The 26,232-nt window shown below is 34.9% G+C and overlaps 1 long non-coding RNA gene across 1 annotated transcript in view; it reads right to left on the reverse strand.

The window, feature by feature from the left end:
* LOC116169307 overlaps positions 1–26,232 on the reverse strand; it is a 123,686-nt gene that overhangs the window by 88,275 nt on the left and 9,179 nt on the right. The gene's annotated exons all lie outside the window — the stretch shown is intronic.

Raw genomic sequence — 26,232 nt, forward strand, 5'->3', positions numbered from 1 at the left:
CCTATATAAACGAGCGACAAGGTCACTATCGGCTGACGAGTATTGGCCAAAATTGAATCAGTTAGTCCCTTGACTATGGTCTACACTCTACCTATTATTAAAAACAGAAATGGAAAATTTGAATGAGTTATCATGTACACAGATCGTTCGCGAGTTATCATGTACACAGACGAACGGACATAAAGTTCAAAATCATGACGGCGCTTTGTCGCTCGTTAATATGTTCTTCTAAACGAATCACATCCTACTCGAACTCGTTTCCTGGGCGAATTTTTCATCTGAACTTTGTTGGGGACGATTTCTTTCTTTCTCTCCTTTGGAGAAAATGTTCTTAGAAGACGAATTTACCAGGAGCGATGGTATTCTTGGGCGGATTTCACCTTCGCCATTTTGCATTTACTTAAGTGTAATCTTGCCTAGAATTGTCAGTTTATATTTTTGATTTCCTTTTTGGCGTGATTTGTGCAGCTCTGGCAACCAATAAAATTATATGAGCTTTGTCAAACCTTGATGGCTGTTTTACTGGAAGATCCGTTTTCCCCTGACTGACCCTCGCCAATTTCCTTTTCCTTTTCGAGGTTCGCTGCAAGATGCTTCTAATAAAGAAAAACATAGCTCACATTGCCATGGCCTTTCTCTAAGTAAATTTTCCTTGATGAAATTTTCTCAAGGTACGAATTTTCATCTACAGCACCAGCATATCCTCTTTAGGCGGGTTCTTGTAAGCGTATTTTCCGCTATAATTAAATTAAAATTGTATTGGACGCCACTTCTCCGATTACGGCTACTTCGGGGTCAAAGGAGCGTTGAACGGGCCTGATTACTACTCTTTTTCGGAGACACCAAAGAGCGAAAGACATTAAACAACGCTCTCGAAAATTAAAGAATCATAGATCGGGCAGAAACGTTTCAAGAACAGCCCACAGTCGGAGAGCGGTGTGGAATATGCCCCAAAATTTTCATAAGCGATATGAAGAATCCAAATTTTTTGCATGAGCTACGACCTCGGCTACAACCTAATACGGCCTAAATAAACTCCAAATATAGGACGAAATTCGTACCTACTTAACGACGCGACGTATCAAATTATATTTGAAGGTAAAGAATCCAAATTAACAGAAGTAAAAAGGATCCACAAAAAATTAAAAAAACAAAAAAAAGTTTCACATGTTGGGGCATGCCACAATTTACAAAAATTATTGAAGTGCTGATTTATCCGACTTAAGACCCCGCGCTCCGCCCCCGCTAAAAACATCTCGTCCATTTATTACTTTAGCTCCTGTCCCCCGTTCTTGTACCAGTGTCGATTATGCAGGCTTTTATGCTACTAACGTCCGACCCGTAGATCGGGAAGTCAAATCATGTTTGTTAGACTTATCAACTCCTTGGAGAAGGATGTAAATCTTGAACAAATAACTGTCAAAATCTTGTTCTATTCAACAATTTTGTTAAGGAAGTGGTAAAACGCACTTACTGGTTAGTGCCAACTCCTGTAGAAGTTGAAAAAGAGGCCAACATTGCTATAAGCCTAGAATGAATTTCGATAGCCGACAGATCTCTTACTGATCTCTGTAGTCAGTGCAAGTTCTTTCGTTTCTTCCTTGAGGGCCAGCTTTGGTACATACAGGAAGTTTGGTTCAAAACATCTTATAAACCTCTGGTCTGTAATGGGGTTTTAATGCGCTCAGAGCGAGGAAGTGTGTATCGAAAGCTCAGCCATCGTGCGAGGAGGATTCACTCCGCCACAAATCAAAAATGATCAAACTGAATCAGTCAATTTTGAACCGACCACGAAGGGTTCAAAATGAACAATTCTAACCAAAGATCATGTTCTTGCAACGCCGTAGGCATAAATAAGCTTAATAAACTCAATAATAACATAAATAAATAAATTTGTTCAATAAATAACATTGTAAATACAATATTAATAGTTTAAATAAAAATTCCTTGTGGATGTAAAAGGTTTCTCCTTTCAAACTATTCCCAAATCATTGTGGGAACTCAATAGAGCAAATTTGTGAAAAATGCAGGTTTTTGGATTTTTAATTGTGAGTAAACTATACATGGTGTAGAAACGGTGTACGCACCATAGGGATTTGCATGCTAATCCTTTATATCGAATTTCTCCCCTAATTAAATTAGAACCAAGTGTAAATAGGTTTCTTGTAGCTTGAAAAATTCTGCGTCTAATTTAGTTTCTCCGATTTCCTACAATAAAAAATTACAAATGGGCTCATCAAAAGACTCGGAATATATTTGCAACTTAGCTGAAAATAATTAGGGGAGAAAATATTTCAATATAAAGAAATTACCATACAAATACCTATGGTGTGTAAACCAATTCTACACCCTGTGGTCTAAGATATATTAAAGCTAATTTGCTACATCTTCTATGACGTTTCGCATAAAAAATCCAAATCCTAAAATTTCACTTTTTTGGAAAAAAATTCCAGTGTTTGGAGTTGATTCTGGTCTCAAATTGCAGCTATTTTAGTCTACTTTAAAAGTGTACAGAAAATATTTTTTAAAAAAACGCATAGTTTAGTATGTCGAAAAAAACAAAATAAGGGCGAAAATTTCTCGGTGTTTCGTGTGCTGAAAACTTGCATATACGTAGTGGTCCAAACAAGATATTGAAAAGTAAAATATTCATTTGTTTTGGTTGGTCATGAAAACAGTCAAATCTTTGCTATTAGCAACATGTATAGTCATTGACAAAAGTAATAATCGCCGAATAGGTAAATCCTGCAGCATACGCAACCAACATTTGTGCAACTTGGAAACGCGAACCAACAAATTAAGGTATCTTTCTCCATGAAGAAACCGACGGAGCCCGGTGTGATAGGCGCGTTGGTTGCTTATGCTGCAGAGTTTACCTATTACGCGATCATTACTTTCGACAATGACCGAACTTACCTATATTATAATGTAGATGTTGAAATAATAAAATGGCTACTTTATAATATTGTGACAATTTTAATCTAGATAATGGAACTTCATTAACAGGTAAACTAACTATAGTAATTCTCGTCTTTACTTTCGATGTCATGATCAAGGTAGCCATTGTTCAATTACAACAACTACGTACAAGGTTAGTAGCGTTAATTACTGGACAGTACAATGGATATGTTCAATGTACCACATTCTCTTTCAAACTGTGTTGATACTTGAATTACTACACTATACCATTCGGTTAGCATAACTGACCATTGTGAGGTTGTTAACCCACACTCATAACGCGAGTAGCCTACTTTGAGCATAATTGAATTTGCGTAATTACGAAAACCATAAGAATGTCGACATGTAACACGATACGAACTTCTTGTATGGCATTACATTTCGTACGGTCTATAAACAGTATTAAGTGTTTTGCGATACAGGATGTTCAATAGCAATCGAATTAACGCTTCATATCGTATGCAACGTTTCCATCGTTTTTCGAAAATTCGAAATTGAACACTGTCAGTTAGGCGTAAAGTTAAAAATATACTGTCAAAATCAAACATACATCGAGCTTTGTACGTAGTTATGCGTTCTATGCTCGGTGCCACTCTGTGTTATACAAAATTAGTTCATAGACTTTATTTAATATAAATTCGGAATAAAATTCCATTGCATTTCATCCACTAAAGATGCGCCAGTGACGTGTCACAAGAGTCGATAATCGGCCTGTGGCAGCATCGTAATGTCCATTAACTTGGCAGGCCTACTACAACAGACCATGGTTTTGCCTACTCATATCGTTAGTGTTCCGTTAGTGCACGTTAGTGCCGCTGAAGAAATCGTTAGTGCACAAAAGGAAACTTACTATATTTAAAAAATATTTCTGGGCCTGCTAACTTCATGCCAGCAGACCCATTTGAGAAAATCGATTCAATCTGTACACTAGTTAAACTAGCAGCGTTAGTGCTCGTTAGTGCCGCCAATATAAACGTTAGTGCTCAAAGTGGAACAGCTCAAAACGTTGTAAAAAGGGGTCTGCTAACTTCATGCAGCAGACCCACATTTGTCAAATTGGCTCTGTCCTATTGCGAATTGAAGCGGCTCGTTAGTGCTCGTTAGTGCTTCACATGCGAACGTTAGTGCTGCAAGGGATCTGCGTCAAACAGGTACCAAACCACCTCACAATTAAACTTGACTTATTGGGACCTGCCAACTTTACGCCAGTAGACCAACGAACGAAATCCGTTTGATTTTCTACTTTAATCGATCGGTAAGTATTAGTGCTCGTTAGTGACGCCAATATAAATATTACAAAATGCAAAATATGAAAATAGGAATAGAAACCAGAGCGAATAAACACATCACTAATTTAATCGTTATATAGTTTTTCACAAAGCAAACTCATATTTTCACATCTTGAGCTGTTGCGCTTTGAGCACTAACGCTTTTTTTTGCGACACTAACGATCACTAACACTGATTGATCGATTAAAGTAGAAAACTAAACGGATTTCGTTTGTTGGTATACCGGCGTGAAGTTGGCAGGTCCCAATAAGCCACGTTTAATTTTGAGGTGGTTTGGTACCTTTTTGGTGGGGATCCCTTGCAGCACTAACGTTCGCATGTGAAGCACTAATGAGCACTAACGAGCTGCTTCAAATTCGCATTAGGACAGGGCCAATTTGACAAATGTGGGTCTGCTGCATGAAGTTAGCAGACCCCTTTTTACCACGTTTTGAGCTGCTACACTTTGAGCACTAACGTTTATATTGGCGGCACTAACGAGCACTAACGCTGCTAGTTTAACTAGTGTAAAGATTGCATCGATTTTCTCAAATGGGTCCGCTGGCATGAAGTTAGCAGGCCCACAAATATTTTTTAAAAATAGTAAGTTTCCTTTTGTGCACTAACGATTTCTTCAGCGGCACTAACGTGCACTGACGGAACACTAACGATATGAGTAAGCAGAACCAGGGTCTGCTGTAGTAGGCCTGGCAAGTTCATGGACATAGCATCGTATCTTATTGTGCTTTCATCTGCACTGATTAGTAATAGTGCAGGCTGTCGATGAGCTGCACGATGACTTTTCCTCTTCTGTTGGCGGTTGTCGAACCCCAAAACTAGTGATGAACATTAAAGTCTCCAAATACTATTTTGGGCGATTGAATTTGTTCCAGTATGCCGGACAATTGGTTAAATGAAATGTCCTTGTTTGGGGAGAGGTATCGGTGGATCGGGGTTGGGTAATGTATTTTTGCTGCTACTCCGTCTATGTCGGAGAATACTGGAATTTCTTCGGTGGAAAATTCTGATGTATAGTAGTTGAGTGCCTTTTTCCCTACATACCTTGCGAACTTCAATAAATTGTATTTGGTTTGGCAACAGTGTGCAGTAATGACATCGTGACGTAAATGACGTGCTACGAAATTTATACAGTGAGGAAAAATAAATAGTCCAAATTCTTTCGTAAAAATATTTTCAATTTCAACCGCGCTGGGTTGTAGTATAATTTGATGTATATTCTATCTTCCTTGCCAGATTGCTACTTTAAGATACGTTTATGCATGAATTTTATAGTCAATGTTTTGTGAAATCTCATCTAATTGAAACATGGGTAAAGTTGAACTACTTCATTATGTAAGAAAAGAAAAACGTTTGCCAAAAACTTTTAAGCACAGAAAAAGAGTATAAACTATAAGGAAACGAAAAATAATGTTCAAATGTGCGGTAAATACAAATTGTCCCTTTATTTTCTTTCGGATCAGGCAATGCCGTTTTATTTTTCACTCGAATGTCACTTATACCGAAAGAATTTTTTATTATCTTCGTAAAACGAAACAGGAGCGACTCTTTTTTATAACTCCTTGAGTTTAATAAATGCATAACTTTCATGAAATGTGAATTGAGAAATTTCAAATTTTATGGTTTATACAAAACCCCTTACTCAGGAAGCTAATGCACAAAGGACATTGTAAATTTGCTTTCTAAGGTTTCTTAATAAGTATAAATAAAGTTTCCGCAGATACGTAAAGAATGGAAGTTTGTACAAAAGGTTTTCTGATCAACAAGACGGATTGCGATAGAATTAAATGTATCCTTTTTTATGTTATTTTACAATTCTAGTAAGACGTGTACCCGTAAGAAATTATTGAATGTGGTCCTGTTTGTGAGCCGAGTTAAACCAAACATTCTCATTTGATGCGGAAAATAATGCCTTTGGGGCATTTGAAAACTTCCTGTCTTAATTAAAATTTTATTTAACCAAGCGGATTCAAGACTTATGAAAGCAATGGTACCTAATTATAAAAATATTTAGTAGTCGCTGACTATAAAGCGTAAGGATGTAGTTTTCCGTGAATAATATATTAGCATCCACAGGAAAACAAATAAGTTGCGAGCTACAGTTGAGTAGTTCCATCAATATATTTGACAGTTCGTTTGAGAGCATAATGAGATGACAATCCATTATGCCCTCTCATTATGCCCTCGGGCGTAATTGACTGCTTTATATATCTCTTATGACAGATATAATAGGCAAATGAAAAATAAAACAAATTGTTTTATCGCATTCCTCATCTTGGCTGCTTCAAAGAGTTCTGACTTGGGGAATCAGTCTATATCCGTTTGACTCCTGAACAAAGCCGAACTAAAGGGATATAGGGTGGACTAAAGTTATATCGAACTCGTTTTGATACACTTCGAAACTTTATTAATTTTTTAATTTTTATTAATTTAAATTCAGTCATGTCTAATTGTTTACTGGTATGTTATTACTACCAATCCCAGGCCGTTTTAGGGTCGTTAATCATCTTTCTACGTAACTTGTTGCATGCCCAAACAAGAATTATTTTCCTTTAAAGACAATATCCTAGCCCCCCTGTACATAACCATTTTGCCTATCCCTGTATATATTCATCATTCATAATTGCACTGCATCTGCATCTTCTCCGAAAAATGAATCAGTGCGCCAAAAACAAATGACTAAGGAATCGGTCTGCAATGTATATCATGCGATCGCACTTATCGAGTTTATGTAATAGTATATTAAAGTACAAGTGTCATTTGACGAAGATTGTCGCACGAGGTAGTTTGCCGCATAAGCCGCGTAGCGGCGAATGCGGCAAAAGCCGAGTGCGACAAGTAGACAAATGACACGTGTGCTTTATACTATTTTTTCTATTTCGACTTTATTTTAAATAATAAATTATACAAATTATAAATATTGCCTTTAGGCGTTGTTAGGTAATTTTAAACCTCGTTTTAAACTATCATTCAGTGTATGTTGGTAATAGACACAGTTAATTTATTTTCACGTTGGCTAACCTGATTCCTGTATTTTCAAACTTCAAACTTTTAATTATTTGGTCATAATTCCATTTTGCGGCAGTTATGATGAACCAGAGATCCAAGAGATTGCCAATGAAGCGACGTTAAATTTACTGCCTGTGAAATCGAAAGTAAAGTACGAGGAGTAGGTACAACATTTTTGAAAACTGGCTGGCCGAGAATGGAGTTCAAAAAGTAAGCAAGAATGTACTGGCGGCATATTTTACTACGCTAAGTAAAAATTAAAAAAAGTTCTACCCTTTGGAGTATATATTCAAAATTAATCGGAATTAATACAATCGGTCAAGTTCCTCGTACGTTATTTACACTTTACAGGGTATGTTTAGTTTTGATTTGACGGATACCGTTGACGGCAGAAAAGCGAGGGGTACCAATCCAACAAAATAAAAAAAATAATACGTTTCTATTTCTTTCGGCATCATTTCTGTCTAGAAACGCACGCAAACTGGGCCAATCAAGTACGGTTTCTGTATTGTTTCCACATCGAAATAGAAAAAATACGTTACCAAATCTCCAAACTGAAATGAAAAAAAAAACGCTGCGAGATAAGCATCTGTATTAATACAAACATGATTTGCATAATACTTACAATCAAGTACCGCCACCTCATTGAATATGCGAAAACCGCGTGTTCGCGAAAATCGCTCAGCTATTTTTGAAGCACACTTGTACCCTTCCGCGCAAAAAGAATATAATAATGAGTTATTCATCAACCCCCGCCCCCCACACACAAAGAGTTGTTTGACCACACCTAAAATTCCATTTTAATAATTTAATAACAATGCAAATTTCTCTTACATCCTTTGCAATTCGCAAGAGAATTGAATTAATTCGAACAGTTTATATACTCCAAACCCTATAAATTCTTTCATAGCTGATATCCATTATTGATTTTCTTTTGCTTTATAAAGACGAAGAGCGATATTAAATTTGACATTTGCTTCGTAAATTTGTACCTGGCATAATGAAAAACTAATAACCATTCAAAGGCGTTGATACCTTTTTGGAGTTTTCCATTCGATAATTACTGAGTCATTAGCGAAAAAATTCGTTTCGCTTTGTTATTTTACATTCGGGCCAACATTGATCGTTAACAAAGCCACTGTGCAGATATCTGCAAAGCGTGAAATTAATGAACATGGAGGCGCACTTCACAATTGCTTTTAACTGTTAACATTTGACAATCTTTTTTTCTTTAAAAAGGTGCTATATGCGTTTAAAACTCTTGAAAACTGCAATGAAGCATTCAGATTGGTGCATTGTGAAATGAACTACATACAAGATTGTATGTTTCAATTTCCATTGTTGGAGTAACTCCGGACAATTGTCAGGTAATTTGATATACGGTTAAGTCGCCATAAAAGACCTCCTTCGAAATTGTACTTATGTGGAATTTTATATTCCTATATATCCTATTTACGGATTTGTCCACTATCTCCCGTATTTTGTACTATTATACGTTTGGTACGCATCTGCGAGCACAGAGAACCCTTCTCAATGTCACTCCGTTTTGGAATTAGTGTTATCCTTCGCATCGCAATTTTTTAGATATAGGCTTGTGCGAGGATACGTGACATATGCATATTGTATGAATTACAGTAATCAGACTGGGTTAATTACTGGGGTTATTCTCTATGGTTATCAAATCCCCTCATGTAACATTAGACGCGTTGCTGAAGTAGTAGTAATGAGGAAAGAGATTATCAGTACCTACCATAGAAAATCATTGTAGGAATTGCTTTTATTATAAAAACCTTTTGTTGGCGACTTAGAGATAAAACCGCAATTATTTAAAAGGCCGAGCATAATATATGTATTATAACTGGGAGTAAAGTTTAGCCACCTCATTTTAAACACTTAAAAAATCATTGGACCCAATTTTTAAACACTTATGGCCGTTTGCACCGACAAATTTAAGAGGAGCTTAGCTTAAGCGTAGCTTAAAATCCATGGCAACCATTGTCGCAATAATCGTTGCCATGAATTTTAAGCTACACTTAAATTTTTCGGTGCAAGCGGCCATTAGTCATGTTCAAAAGTCCCCAAATACTAAATTTATTCGAAATCAAGATTTTTCTCACCTCCGATGCGCCAACATGAAATAGACAGTTTGGGTAAATTTACACAAAAACAAAAACGCGTCCCTTTCACGCTCTTGAAATCTTTTAGTGTCTTTATATTCTTCAAACTCCTTTTGGGAGCCCTCAGATTCTATTTGTGATCCTTTAAGGCGTTCTTTTTCTTTGGATTTTTATTGCTTCTTTATACTCTTCGCGATTATTTTCATATTTCAGTCCCGATTGAGTTATTTAAATTCATTGGATTCTTCGGATTTTTTGATTTCCTGGGAAGTTTCAGATTAATTCCGTCCTTTTTCTCCATCGTTTTTTCAGATTCTTACAATTTTTCGAATTCTGTTTTTTCCGATTTCTCAGATTCTTAAGATTTTTGAAACTCTTCTTTCGTTCTTTGGTATGTTTCAGGTTCTTTTTCCGTTTCCTCAGACCCTTTAATATTCCACTAGAACCTTCACACTTTTAAACCCCTTCGGGTTCGTTGCTTCTTTGAATTTTCAGATCTTCTATAGATTTGTCTAAACACACCAGATTCATTATTATAACTCGTCATATGCATACCATTTGGATTCATCATGTCCTACCGATTCTTCGAATTTTTCAATTAATCTGGATTCTTCGAGTTTTTTGTTTCTTTAATCGTTGATTGAACACTTTAATGCTTTGTATCTTTTTGATTCTACAGACACACCAGATCCTCTACTTTCATGTTTTTGAATTCTTCCGATTCTTCAAATTCTACAGCTTGGTCAGATTCTTAAGACTGTTCTAATTCTTCCTACACTTTAAATTTCTCATTTGCATCGGATTCGTACATTTTCTGGATTCGTCTGTTCTTCGAATTCTTCCGATTCGGTCACTATATAAATTCTTTGCACTCGGATCCATTCAATACGTCAGATCCCTTCCGCTGAATAGGATTGTTCTCTGATTTTTACAGATCTTCAGATTTTTAAGATTTTCAATTCTTGCAATTCTTCAATTTATGCATATTCATTATTTTTTTGATATTATCAAACCAAGAAAAAATCAGAGCATAACCTTAAATTTTTTTCAAGTATGATCTATGTAGTCTAGTCTACGTTGTCTACTCCCATAAAAATGTCGTATTACAGATTCGAATTTGGCGGTTGTAGCCACAGCAACCCTTAAGAGGTGAAAATATGAGTGGAAATTATCGATCTCACGTTCATGTAGCACAAAACGCGTAGGATCAAAGATTTTCCATTGTAGGAATTACCCTGAGGGAGATTAGAGTAAAATTAAATAATTATATTACATTATCGTTTGTTTTAAGAAACTTTATTACTATGTGGGTTGAAAGCCTAAGGCGTAATTAACAATTTGAGTTGTTTAATTTTCCTTTGATCATATAACACACTGAAATATACCACGTTTATATAACTTTTAATAAGATGTACTTACTAATTTGATTCTCACATAGTAATTATAGTTCTATGACTAATTTAATGGTACCCAAAGAAAGGATATAAGGATATGATGTTCGTGTATTTAATTTTTTTATGATGTGTTAGATTAAATTGTTGTAATTTTTCATTATCTGTCGATTTGAATCTCAATTTGAAGCCAGGTGCGGTTGTATTTTTCTATTTTATTCAAAATGTGAGTAGTTATTTCATTGAAATTTAGGGAATTTGATAGAGGCGTTCGACTTTTACAAGTTTATACGAGTGTTAAGTCAATGTTAGGATTTTATTGTTGTGTCGCCAAAACCAAATTGTGTAATTTGAGCTATTGTCTATTGAGTGGTATAACGACCACATACAGCATACAGGAATAGAGTGCAAATGTTGTCTGGAACACTGAACATATATTCAAAACAACATGTTTTTAAACGTATCCAAAATTATAAGCAGTTTGTTACCTATCTACATACTATACCAGTGGCGTAGGTCTGCAGAGTCGAGGGGAGCATATCTATCTATTTATTATTACATATGCTTATAGTTTACACCTTTTACGCTGCTACTCTTTAATAATATTAATGAAAACTTGTTAGTAGCTGCCATTAAAAAAATATATTCCCCCCTTGGCCACCACTGACCACAAATTTAAAATAGGTATGTAGATTGGTACCAAACTTTTTATAATTGTGGATACCATAAAAAACTGCTGTGCAGAAATCGTAGGTACCTACCAACATCAGACGCCGAGGAAAAAGACGTAGAAAAAATATATGATTAAATTGAAAATGTAAAAGACAGGTAAGAAGTATAATCATGGGAGATTGGAAGAGTGTAATGGGAAAGAGAAAACAAGAAAAAGTGGTAGGTGACTTTGGATTGTGGAAAATAAATGAAAAACGCGAAAGGCTTGTTGGATTTTGTGCCTATGAGTAGCTAATACTTGGTTTGAACATTTACAAACGGAGACTCTACACATGGAAGAATCCAGGAGACAGGAGGAATCTGTGTCATGAAAGAATGGATGTCAGAAGAACTTCTGGACAAGATTGATGAAAGAAGGAAAGATCAATTGACGGAGGGGAAGGGGAAGACCAAAAACTGGACTATTAAGGAATATAATGGGAAAAGATAATAAATCGGCTACGGAAAACTAAAAAAACTGCTTAAACAAAATTTTGTAACGAGAAAAAATCAAATTTTGCATTTTGTCTTTTTATTTGTTGCTGCTGTTTCTTTGTTCCACATGCGATATAAAAAACATACGTTAAGGACAATTTTTATGGTAATAGAAAAACATAACATTCTATGTAAATCAAAAGTGATTGATAAAAAAAAACAATTTAAATTTTTCAAAAGTAATTTTTTTGATTTTTTAAAAATTTGTATTTTCTATATTTTTATCAACACTTTTCAAATTATAAAAACAACGAATGCTGAATTCTTTATTTTCACAATGAAACACTGCAAGAACAGGCCATTCGTGATTAATGCCCAAAACTCAGTTAAAGAGGCTCAAAGCTCATTCCTAAATGGTTTCAGTTGTTGAGAACAAAATTAGCAGTTTCTTGAAAATAGGCCCTAGGCGCTCGAACCAAAATAATTATAACGTTATTCAGTACCGAATAGTACATGCAACTGCAAATGCAGTATGAAAAAATAAAACTCTTTAACTACAGAAACACGGATCTGAAATTTTCCCAAATTTGCTCAGAATCTCCAACTTTTTCATATCTTTGTTCTCGGATCTCCCATTATTTCTCTTGCATGTCCTTAGAGAGCAGAAATCTCTCATATATACACTGTACAGAACGGATTAAAGATTAAATATCGTCACCACGTGTATCCCACTCCAATCCCGTGCATTAATCCGTACAAATGAGTTACTTTTCCACTTCTTGATCCCACAGTTCAGAAACTTGGTTAAATAATTACCTCTTTTTATAAATTCTACAAACAAATTTCCGTTAAGTACTCAGCCCGCTAATGTTGTTAGCGAATTTTAAAAATTACCTTTCATAACTTCATTTCTCTTTATCAATGTCACAGTCCACCAACCCCCCCCCCCAAAAAACCTTCTTTCATTAGTTACAATGAATTCAGAATACTGATACTGGTAGTCTCTTACTTAAAAATAGCCTCGAAAATAGCGTACATGAATATTAATGAGAATTGAGCCGCCACGCGGCAATTTCTACAATTAATTTGTCTGGACGTAATTCCAATTGGCGAAGGCCTAATAAAGTAGTTCAGACGCATGCAACAGTAAAATTTATTTCGTAATCATACAATAATTTTGTTAATAAGGACGTACTCCAAAACACATTCCCTTTCATTCTCACCCCTCGAACACATTTAATTAACTTCAAAGTTTGTAAATTAATGAGAGTTTAAACGGATTATGGATTTATACGTGTATGTAGATACGCAAAGGTGAATTCCAATATTTCAAAGGGATAGGTGTAAAGCAGCTTTAGCCGCCATAATTTCTTGTATAGTTGAGGTTTTGGTTCTATGAAGACAAGAAAATGTAAATGTTGATATAATAAGTCACTTTATATTCAAAAGCACAGAAACTTTGAACGAGTCTGTCAACTTAGTGTGATAGAAAATCAGTTATTAAAACTGATGGCTAAAAACCAGAAAATAAGATTATATCTTTTGTGTCGAGTCCCGTCTGCAAGAGCGAAGTATTAAATTTCGCCGCGAAAACATGAATATCAAGGAAAATTTTGACTTTATGGAGATAATTGGATTACACTTCATCCATTAGCCGCTGACCTACGACAATTTTGGAGGGAAATACGTGCAATTGAGAGACAATTTTTAGAGTGAGGCATCTTGAAATATTCAATTATGATCAATTTTTTTTTAGGACAGTTTGCTATTTTTTTGGCGATGCTATGTAATCAGTACCGAAATAAAGCTGTATAAAGCAATGCATTACAAACATTCTTCTCTGCCTACAGAATAATTAAAATCTTCTCGAATTGTCACACATCTACCTAAATTCTAATACTTCGGTTAGACTAATTTCCCCCTATGAACTTCCCAGCTGGGGATCACATCTACTTAAGTATACCCGAGCGAGAGTATACCAGTATGTACTACTTTTCTTTTAGATGTCCAAAGAACTTTGTTTTTGTGCACTTTTTGCCCATACTTTGTCACTCTTCTTATAGTTTTGGCCGATGTCTCAGAAACGAAGCGTTTTTTCCCAAATTTTCCGTTTCTTCTTAAATAGTTTGCTACAAATATCTAAAAAACGATAGAATTTTTAGGTACCTACGTTTTTTTTTTCATCAGAAGTTCCCAGATTTTTACTAAATTTGGACATTTTTACACATTTATTCTCCATCTGAAAAACAATTTGGACTTCTTAATTTTTGACATTTTTTCAATGTTACTAACATTTTGAATTGCTATGATATTTTTATGAAATATTTTCTTAGAACAATTTCATTTTTAGGTTCACCCAATTGCACAATAATTGTTCACTTCCCACACATTTTCACAACTAAACTGGAATTGCGAGTACTTACTTGTCTGAAATGATCTAGAACTCTTTGTTCCTTGAAGTTATGAATGTGTACCCAATTGCAGGGAGATACGGAATGTGAGGGGGAAATAAACATTTCATTTTTATCCTCGTTTTTATCACTACGCTGCTGTCTATAATTGGTTAAAGGAGGATGATGGATTGATAATTTTGACATTTTTAAGAATGCATGGTAACCTTGCCATAACCTCCAATACAGTTTGACCGTCGACATTTAGTGCCCCCCCCCCCTCTCTTTGAATGAGAATGTTAATTCTAATAATATTAACCTTTGAAATTTTAAAGTATGCAATTTCCCAGAGAAAATAGCTGCATGAAAAAGATCACCAATTTAACAGAAACCCTGTCAGACGAAAATGCCACCTTCCAACAAATATCAAACACACTATGAGCTCATATATTATGTAGATACAATTTTTGAACTAATCGAAGAATGTTGACTTTTGACATTCATACCAGTATCGAAGTCAAGTTTTATTGTATATTCGACATCATTTCCACACTACATACCTACACATACTCTGCGATGATTTCGATCTTCTACCAGAGAAGCCTTGTCACTTCCAGTCTGAATGTGTCTGACAGATTCGGATAAATCATTTTCCTTGCACTACATAACGGAATACTTAATTTTATTAAGCTACAGAAGTGCTTTCGCCATGAATTATTCATTTCGATACACATTTAATAGCCCACAAAAATTACATCGTCGCGAACTATGCAAATATGTTACTGCTCATTAGCCTAGTAAGAGCCGCACGTCAAATTTTACGGTTTCAAATTTTCATCTATATATTCATTCGTATATCGAAAGTTGACTTGCCGACTTTTATTATACGTATATAGAGGTGTAGATAAAATGATAAATGATCCTAGCGCCTCTCTAAATCAAAGACAAACTCATATAAATGTTATTTGTGTGTTTTTGCTCCTTCGAAAACTTCTTATATGGAAGACCATAAAAGAAGGCGAATATACGCGTTTCGTGTTCTTCGGCTTTGTGTTTGTATTTAACACATTTTTGTAAACGAATCTGTCCTAAAAATACAAGCATGGGTCCATAAAATGATGCGTTTACAGTAGATTGCTTTTACGCCTTTGTCTGTTTTTTCGGCAATGGTTATATTGAAGTGGGCCCGTTAAAAGACGAACTGCTCTCTCCTAAATCCTCTTCATGGTCCTTCGTTCCTTATATATTTTATATTTAGGTTAGGTTATATAAAGATTGGGGTTGTAATGGACGCACAAATTGACGCCTAGGTTTTGTTCCTTTTGAGGGACGATTTATCGTTTGTAGTCACGGATCATAAATTTCACTTAGCATATAAACAAAGGCTTGCGAACATAAAAATTGCGCATTTTTTTTCCTATATGCACAATTTCTGCATTTATTTCTGCAAATATAATGTACTGGACGTGTTAGAGTTGGTTTGTTTGAAATACGAGTATGTACCGTGTAGTGTACACGCACGAACATACAACTCTAATTTAAATATTTTAATTTGCAGAGTTGCTGAGCGTTCGACCATTTTCAACTAAAACTGCTGCTACTGGTTATGAAATTCTCTGTGTGCGTGACTAATTAGTAATTTCTAATTAGGAAATAGAGAGACTACGTCACCAATCGATACATGACAGTGACAGTGCTATGGAAATAAACAAAATGCAATCAGAAAATCGCAATGTCAATTCACAGAGTAATTTTCTTGTCCGTGACAACGTGCGATGAAGTATAAACAACGATCTTTTGGGCGACTATAGAAAGAATGCTTATTCTATCCGACCAGTACGAAAATATCAAATCCTTAGTACAATAATTTTGTGCTCAGTTTTTACTACTTTTTCAAGGGTGAGGATCGAATTCGGATTTGGAAACAATGGTGGATCGAGTTGATAAGAGCAGAATAGCAGATTCCTCTAAAATTCCGCCCACTTAAAAATACACGCAAAAATAAAAAATAGAGTCCTTAATAATTCTTCAGGGAGTACTTGAGTGTATTTTTGAAAAGTTCTTTAAAAGTTTTTAATATATTGGTCAATAGTTTTTAAGTTTCTTTGTAGACTACCCCGCTATATTTTATAGCATCTTCAGAGGCCCTCATTAAAGTTCCCATGGAGGGCTTTAGCGAAATATAACAAACTCAATGAAGTGTTTATTAATTCTTGAAAGAATATTCAGGTTTTCAAACAAGAGAAAAATCTCAAAATGTAAAAATTCAAAATAGGCGCTAAGAAAAACTAAAGTTGCCACGTGCTTCTCCGTCATCTTAAAAGTTATTAAAAACGGGATTCATATTCGAAATCTCCATGAAAAAGTGTCTGAAAGTGTCATTTAACCAACTCTGTATTGCTTAAACTAAGCGAGATCTCGATAGTGGGAAAAACGGACACCATGTATATTTTGGAGTTTTTAAAAAGAGCGTAAAATTTCCGAAATTTTGATGTATCACTTAGGGCCAATAGCACCGTCAAAATTAAGTATCCCTTAAAGTTAAGCATAACTTAAATACCATAGCGACGATTGTCTTAATAATCGTTGCCATAGATTTTAAATTCGACTTAACTTTAAGCAAGGCTTAATTTTGTTGGTGCAACTAGGGCTTAATATATTTATATTAAATGTTATTTGAAATTTTGCATTTTATACATTGAAATATTTTTATTGCACACGTCTACGTTTCCATGGCGAACAATAGATAGCACGATTGTTCAAAACGACAATTTCTTTGGTGATCTACATTATTTATTTATACAGGGTGCCCATTATGTATGGAATATAGTAGATATATATCTCGGTAAATCTCGAATGCATACTTACAAAATTTTTCTATATGAAATTTGTTTAACATTTTATTTCCCATAATAAGGCAGCATTTAGTTTTTCTATTCAGAAAACAAATGGGTAACGAAAAACCATTGAATTTTTTTAAGCAGTGTACCCATTCATTAGGCTCATTTGATAGAGATCTCTTTTCGAAGACATAACATGTTAGTACCTTTATCCACAAAAATTTTTCAAAAAAAATTATTTTAATTAAATCAGTAACATTAATTCTTTATCTAAAACGGAACAGCGCAATCGAAACAAGCGCAATCTTAGCGCATAAGTGCCTTAAGCCCTTATCGTATCTACCTATTTCTTAGGATGAATTGCTTACGCGGATAAGATATCGAACTTGTCATTTTTGAATAAAGAAAAGAAGGGAAATGGGCAAGAAAGCATCACTCCCAAATTCATGTTTATTGGGAGTAAGTACTAAAAGGCGTACCTATGTGATTTGGCAGACCTGGGAGAAGTCGTGTAGATTAACTCTGGATGGAGTTAGAGGTCTCAGAAGAAAATACAATTCAACAAAAAAGCGAGAAAAAGGTCAAAATTTGTAATTACAGCTCTCTTTGCTCGTTTCTTTGTAAGAATTTGGCAATTAAATAAACGTCGTTTGACTAGTGGTCGTACGAGCTGACTATAAAAGTTTCTTTTCATTTTAATAAATATTCGGTAAAAGTATAAGAAATCGATTCGTAGGTCTTTTGGTGTTTGTTGACATCTGTGCCGCTTCTGACTAAGCATACACGCCTCACAAACGATGAGTAAGGTTAATCAATGATTTAAAATATTAGAACGTTAACCACCTTTGATTATAAGGTATGATGTTTCTCATTCTAATATTTTTAATCACCAATTAACCTAAATCAGCGTTTGTGACACAATATCAAAACAAATGTTTGCCTGACAATTTTCAAAAAGAAAAAAATCTTCGTTTACATACCTTTTGCTTTAAGTCACTCGAGATGAATCGTCTCCAAGAACTCCAATGCAATCACAACGAATAGTTTAATTCACTACGAATCAACTAACATCGCGAAAATTAGATCAAAATCGATACATTCCATACCGAAACGCGACCGCAGACCAACTGATAACAAATTCAAATTGCGCGTTATCATCTAAGGTAACTGTTTTCTTTTATACAATACATTCGACGGCCTATCTCGATTACTCATATTACTTGATATTAGTCGATGAAATGAAATATAAATCGTCGTTAAACGGCTCTAATTTAGAAAACAGATTATTTTAGGAAGAGAAATTTGACTTTGACCTGCGCGCTGTTATATCCACTTTACAGGGCAGAAGTTTAGGAGTTTTGCAATCGTCGCCCCCAATATGAAATATTTTGAACCCCCAATTCAATTGTTTTGCTCCCTTTTATTACCACAAGAAGAAGACAAAATAAAAGATCTTGAAGAAATTGTAATAAACAGTTCTGAAGAAACCCATGCCCCCGAACTTCATAATTAAATAAAAGAGAACTGAATAAATTCGAAGAAAGAGAAGGATCCAAAGGGTATTAAGATTTGAAAAATTTGAATATGTAATTTTAAAAATGTGCAGTTTTTATGAATTTGAAGGAAAATAATCTGAAAAATTGGACGAATTATGAATCTGAAAAGATTTAAGAGAAATTCGTAAATGAAACGTTGCAAAAAAATGTACAATTTTAAAGAAACTGAATAATCAAACGGATCCGAAGAAACATAAAAATGCGAAGAATTTGAAAAGTCGGGCGAATACGAAAAACGGAAGAATCGAAAGGACATTGAAGAAACTGAATAATCCGACGAATTTTTAAGAATCCGAAAGATCCAGCGGATCTAAGAAATCTGAAGGAACGAAATCGGTAGAAGGGAAGAATTGGAACAAATTAAAGAATCAAATGAGTCTGAAACTTGAGATCTAGAAAAAAGATTTTTAAGGATCTGAAGTCTGGTCAAACTGGATAAACAACAGGATAGGACGAATTTGAAAAATTAAATGAATCTAAAAAACGGCACAATCCGCAGATTCATTAGAATCTGAGCTCTGGCAAATTTAAAGCATCGAAAGAATTCAAGGAAGAGGGGAAGACTCGAAGAATGATACGAACTGAAAAACACAATTCGAAGGATCTTTAGAATGTGATGAATCGGAGGAATTTTAAAATGCTCAAAAGAGGAAAATTGGGAGAATGGAAGAAATTCTTCGTTACGAAAAGTGTCGTGCCGAAAGAATTTGCATTGGTTCTAGGACTTGATTGATTTCATTTCTAAACTTGTGTTTTAGTCGCCGGCAAGAAATAAATTGAAGAAGGCTGGAAAAACCGTCGATTCCTCCATGGCATGTTTAAAGGAGATTTCCTTTCCTTTTGAATCTGTTCAAGTACAGTAATTTTTCAGCTTTTTCGTAATTTGGCTTTGACATCCGTCCCGTTTTGCAACCATCGATCTTTTTGCCTTTGGGTGTTGTAATCGAAAAGATCTTTCGTACTAGGTTTCGTAATAATTTTGAGCTTTTCCCTAAGTTTATTTTGCATTCGTACCGTTCAATTTTTTACTTTTACATTAAGTTTACCGAACTGTATATACACATTTTGTTTTTACTGCTTCGTTTAATTTCAAGGTAAGCATTGAATTAATTTTGTAATTATATTTTTTTCCTTAATAAAATTTTATTTTTTTTAATTTTCCGTTTAATTTTAAAGCTCTTGCTTGTAATCCATGTCGACTGATCCTTAGAGCAACAGACACACATTCTCGAGCAACTCGTTGCACAATAAAACGTAGGTCCTATCGCTAGACAGGTTTGTTACTTGAAAATCATGTGCCATGAGTTTGTTAGTTTTGGCGGGAGTTTTGATTTTGGTTTTGAGTTGCGCAGTCGTTTCTCGGATGGACTTGGGTTATTACACCTATCAGGTGATAATTAAAAAAAAATAAAAACCAAACCAAACAACTATAGTAAAAATAGCAATTAAAGATTAATCTCAGTGAATATACAAGTTAGTGTTGAATTAAATATGTCCACGGTTTTACAAAGGTTATTGTATGTTTTACACGAACTTAAAATTGGAGACATATATAAAACATTAAAATAAATAAATAGATAATAGAGAAGCGGAAGGAAATAGATAATTAAAGTGGACTACACACAGCAGTAGTAACGGTGAACGTCGAAGAAATTTATGTAGTACGTTTTTCATGTCTTTTCTCTCTTTCCTCCACCACCACCAAGATCAAATATCACTAATTTCTTTATCAAATTGACATACCAATAGATATGATCTATTTCCAAGGTCCTTGTCATTTGATATAAGCTGCAAATCAAATTCATGCGGGGCATTCATGACAATTACTTTTCTTTTCCCTGAATTTTTTATTACAAGTTATACTTCTCTTAACTATGTAGTCTAGCAATAAATGCTTTTATATTAAATATACAGTGTGGCCCAACGACAACGAAACAGACTGAATATCTCGCAAGAAAATAGAGTTTGGAAAAAAAAGCATCTTTTTCTTCAACATTTGAAAAATTAACCATAGTCGTGTAGGAAATTAAGGTCCCTTTCCAATGATGTGTCACTCAACCCAACGTTCGATTTAAAAATACTGAAGAGGTGTCAACTCTGTTTAGGGGGTTGACAGTAGGGTTGTAAATTTTGAAGTAAAAGATGTACCCCTTCCAACACAAATCGACGTAAGTATTTTTGCATTTGTTTCAAAAACTATTTCCTTACGAGTTATTCAGTCTGTTTCGTTTTCGTTGTGCGACCCTGTATAATACGTAAAATGTATGTATAATTGGATGTTTTTCTTTCACTTCAGTGAATCAGCTTCTCACTCGGCTTCTCACGTTCAACAAACTCATAACTAGGCAATAGAGAATAGTAGAAATATAGTCAATATTTAAATTATTTGTTCAATACAACATTTCTCATTTAGAAACTTCAATATTGTCTAACAATTCAACAAGAGTTCAAATCGTTTATTCACGTAGAAGCGCCAAGTTTACTAAAGCAAATGAATTTCACCATCTCAAATTACATATCGATCGAAGTCAATTTAAACACATTCTTTACATTGCATTTCCTAATCAATTTAACATTTAAAAGAGGACGGGATTATAAACATACATCACACCAACTAAAGCTGCACCTTGTTCGATATTCACTTCAGCGAGCCATGTCGGAAAGTCCTTAATCATCTAACATTACTTTGATATATCGCTTTTCTCGCATTAAACGTACGTAAAATCAATCCACTCGTGCCTTCTGCAATAATGTCAGCAGTAGTGACAGATTTACTTTAAATTGTAAAGGCGAAGTGTTCGTTTTCTAAAATTATTTTACTACTTTTTGCCACACTAGTCGGAACACTTACACGAACGCTCTCGAGAATAGAAATAATACTAATTTTAAATGGGGCGTGTGTTACTGTAATTGCGTCATTGTACAACGTGGAAGTAAAATGTTCCCTCTTTTTTTTTGTTAAATCTAGCTTTGCAAACTTGCGACCCTTTTTTCCATTTTCAAAAGAGTTTTTAGCTTAATAGCATGTTATTCTCCTTGCACAACCGGCGTTAGTCATTGTTTTTCTAAAAAAAACTAATTAACATTCAAGTTCCAGACATAGAAAATAGAACTTATGTATATTGAAAGAGAGTTTCATACCGCCTGCAGTTTATGCATGGAAGTGCATTATGAATTACATGTTACCCTGCAGCTTACATGTTTGTCTACTTATGTCGCGTGACAGATTCTTTAAAGTCGCTTGACTGGAACACTTCTATCTGCAGGCGACTAAAATAATTTCTAGAATTACTATCAATTGAAAAAGTTATAACAAAGTCTTAAGTTTAATAAGGCCGTGATGGACAGACTACAGACTAAACCATGACTTAAACGGACAATTGCAATTAAAAACACTATCACTATCAGAAGCAAGAGAAAAACAAGTTAAAAAGTAATCGTAAACGATTTACATAAAGCGCATTTCCACTTGCATTCATTTCCCATTTGTAAGATGCAACTTCTGTTAAAATCGTAAAAATCCGGCCACAAATATGAAAGATAGCGTTGCACATGGGCAATCCATTGTTGACGTGCTACTTCAATTTCAGTTTATGAGAAGAATTTCATTTCAATGCTTTTCTAAATAAGAAAGTTGGAACTGCGCATGCGCAAACCTAAATTTTAAAACTAATTTACTATAACTAACTAATAAACTAAGATTTTCCTTTGTTCCAAGCGCCTAAGTATCAAATTTCACTTAAATAGTTCCATAGATAAAAAAGTTGGCACGGCGCATGCGCAAAATAAAATTTTGAAACTGGCGCTAGATTTTCCTTTATTCCAAGTGCCTATGTATCAAATTTCATTTAAATTCTTCCATAAATAAAAAAGTTGGCACTGCGCATGCGCAAAACCAAATTTTGAAATTGGCGTTTGATTTTCCTTTATCCCAAGTGCCTATGTATCAAATTTCGTTTAAATTCTTCCATAAATAAAAAAGTTGGCACTGCGCATGCGCAAAACCAAATTTTGAAATTGGCGTTTGATTTTCCTTTATTCCAAGTGCCTATGTATCAAATTTCGTTTAAATTCTTCCATAAATAAAAAGTTGGCACTGCGCATGCGCAAAACCAAATTTTGAAATTGGCGTTTGATTTTCCTTTATCCCAAGTGCCTATGTATCAAATTTCGTTTAAATTGTTCCATAACAAGACTCGACACCATAACGAACCAAATAGCGAAAAAAGTAGAACAATAGCTCTTAAGATAAAAAACTAGTAGCGTCGCAAAGTTAGCGGACGGACGGACAAAGTGGCCACAATAGCGCATTTTTTTTTTATTTTTGTGGAAATGCGCTAAAAATGACGTTGAGCAGATGCTTCTTGTATGAAATCATACAAGTAATAGTTTCACAATTCAATTTGATTCCTTACTTGGTGGAAGATTGGTCTGTTTAAATTGACGTTCCGGCAGTGAACTGTACTGCAACTGCTATTAATAAAATGGAAAAGCAGAAACGTGAAAATCGGTAGTATTCAATAATCAATACAGAGCATTTCTCAAGGAAAAAGGACACCAATTCCAGAAAGATCCAAATTAAAACTTAAATAATCAAAATAACTGGCTTACCCTTTATTATCTCCAGGGAAAAGTAAATCGAGCGAAATCAAGCGCAGGAAATTCTTATTCCTAGTCTTATTCACACTCGACGAAGGTGCATTAAGCCGGGGGATGTCTGCACAGTATGTAGTGTTTAGCTGAATAAGATTTGTTTTTGGTGATGATTGGATTTTCCGAGCTTATATGGAGATATTCGTTTATTTTCTACGCCTCGCTCTGGACTCACATTTCCTTTTGAGTTTTATCTTCGGAAAGTTGACTTTTTATTTTATTTTTTGGTTCTTTTTTTTTAAGTTGATCTTTCGGTAGTTAAAATCGTTGATGGACCTCTTTTGATCCGATTGTCTTCTTTGATCGTTGTTTGGGCATTTTTTTTGCTGGGTGCCTGGTGTTTTTGCACAGGAAGCATTTCATGGTAGCTTCCGTAGATAAGAATGTTCCAAATTCTATTTTTATGGTGCGAAGCAAATTTCACCCCCTTAGTTTGTTCGAGTCTTTTTGTCTCTATATAATAACTCTCGTAATAACTACCCTCGATTTAATTATAAACCGCATTTTTTCGTAGGTTATTACTTATTAACGAACTCCTAGCGAATTCATGATTTTGGACTTTCTGTCCGTCCATCCGTCTGTATAAGTGTGTACATGATAACTCGCGAACAGTTGAGGTGAATTTTTCATCTGTGGCAGAGATATGGGTATTACCTTAGACCAGTTTCGAGCATTCTGCCGGTTACTTCGAATTGGGTTTTCCTGCAGTTTTGCTAATTCGTAAGGTAAATACCGGAGTAGTATAGAACAACTTAAGACCGAGCTCAAGACCTTCTGCAGAGGCGCCTCTAAAAAGCATTATGTTGAGGGCCCAGAACAAGAGAAGGATAATAAATAAAGAGTTTCGAATTTTCCAATTCCGTTTTCAGTAAAAGGTAGACAATGGTCAAAGGACTACCTAACTGATTATATTTTGGTCAATACTCGTCAACCAGAAGTGGTGCTCGTTGGCCATATTGGTTCAGTTTATTTCAGTTCGTAATAAATAATTTTTGTCGTGCGTTGTAAATCTCTCGCCCTTAAATTCTAGTGCAAGTCTTTTTTGTTTATAAATAATAATTCTACCACCCCCACTTTATTTCAAACAGTTCGAATCGAAAATTGTTATATACATCACTTGGGAATAAATTATCTGCACCGTGCAGGGTAGATTTAACCTCCTTAAACCCCCTACTACCATTTCATTCATTCATTTTAAACCACGTTTGAATGCGATTCCGATTTATTTCACTTCGTAATCAATTATTTTTGTCGTGCGTGCCAGATGTCACCCCTTTAGACCCTGGTGTGAGCCTTTTTTCCTTGCTTTTTTCTCGCTTTTTTGTTTCGAAATAGCAATTGCATTACCCCTACTTCATTTTAAACCGCGCTTGATCGTGGATTCTTATTTATTTCATTTCTTTATATTATTTGTGTCGTGTGTGCCAGATACCCCTTAGACTCTTGTATGATTCTTTTTTGTTTCTAAATAGTAATTCTACCACCCCCAAATTAATTTTAACGTCAGTTAGTCGTGGATTCTTATTTATTTCACTTCCTAATAAATTATTTTTGTCATGTGTGGTAGATCTCACACTTTAGGCCCTTATATGCAAGTCTTCTTTGCCTCTTAATAACAATTCTACTACTCCCAATTCCTTCCAAACTGTGTTTCAGCCCGAATTAGTACTTAATTCATTAAGTACCTAATGCATTATTTTTGTCGTGCGTGTCAGATGTCACCCCCTTAGGCCTTTGCACGAGCCTTTTTTGTTTGTAAATAGTAATTCTACTACTCCCACTTAATTCTAAACTGCGTTTGATCGTGATTTCTTTTTTATTTCACTCTGTAATAAATTATTTTGTCATCCGTGGCAGTAGTCGCCCCCTTAGGGAGGGGGGGGGGTCAATTGTTTTTATCATGCGAAGCAGATTTCCCCCTTAGATACTTTAGTACAGCGGCAACAGTCCTAGCATCGGACATTTCGTGAAGAAAGCTTGAAATTTTGTAGCTATTTTACCTTGAGCTAATTGTCGGCTGTATTTTGAACTCGATTTTGAAAATGTGCGGGAAATTCTCTATTCTGAATTCTCAAAAACGAGTGTGGAATTTAGATTAAACTTGGTCCTTCCAAGCCAAGAAGGAGTTGGAATTGATTTTGAATGGATTTATTGCATGAGATAGCTCCGGGGCGGGGGTTAGGTTAACACAATTATAAAAAATAATTGAAATTCACAACATTCACAAAAGGGTAAAATTTGTATCTACGCTCATTTACTGTAATTGAAAATCTTATGGTCTACTCGAGGTACTACCTATTATCCACATTAATAATAAACCATAAGGATTTGTGAACTTCGGTGCTGTTATAACAATGTCTACAAAAATTACATCAATTTGAATAGATACTCGGTCTATTTGTAGCTAGTTTCAGGCTTTATCATTATTCCTCTCGTTATTATCGGAAAAGGAGCTTACTGCTCAGGTAAGTTTCTGAAACGTAGAGGCGTAATTATCATGCTAATTATATGAAGTAAAAACCTTTGCTTTAAATATTTTTTAGAAAGAAGCACCCTTATATATGATACTTGTTAATTCATTTTGCATAGATACGATTTTAGGTAAAATTCATTCATTTCTATAAAGTTGAGATTAAATTGAGAAATGCAATGATCAGACGCGTACAGACGTACTACTTTTTACGTCGTATGACCTCAAATCGTGTTCTGTGTATTCGTAAATAATGGGACTACTCGGATTCGTAATTCCGCAATGAGATTCCTTTATGCACTGCATTCTAGAATAGGAGAACTTAGCTCTGTACGTAAGTGGGTATCCAAGACAACGACATATTCGTAATTTCCTCCTCCATTCTTCAGCGAATACACAGAACACGATTTGAGGTC

The sequence above is a fragment of the Photinus pyralis genome, unplaced genomic scaffold (genome assembly GCF_008802855.1).
Source record: "Photinus pyralis isolate 1611_PpyrPB1 unplaced genomic scaffold, Ppyr1.3 Ppyr1.4_LG4, whole genome shotgun sequence".
NCBI classification, from domain to species: Eukaryota; Metazoa; Arthropoda; class Insecta; order Coleoptera; family Lampyridae; genus Photinus; species Photinus pyralis.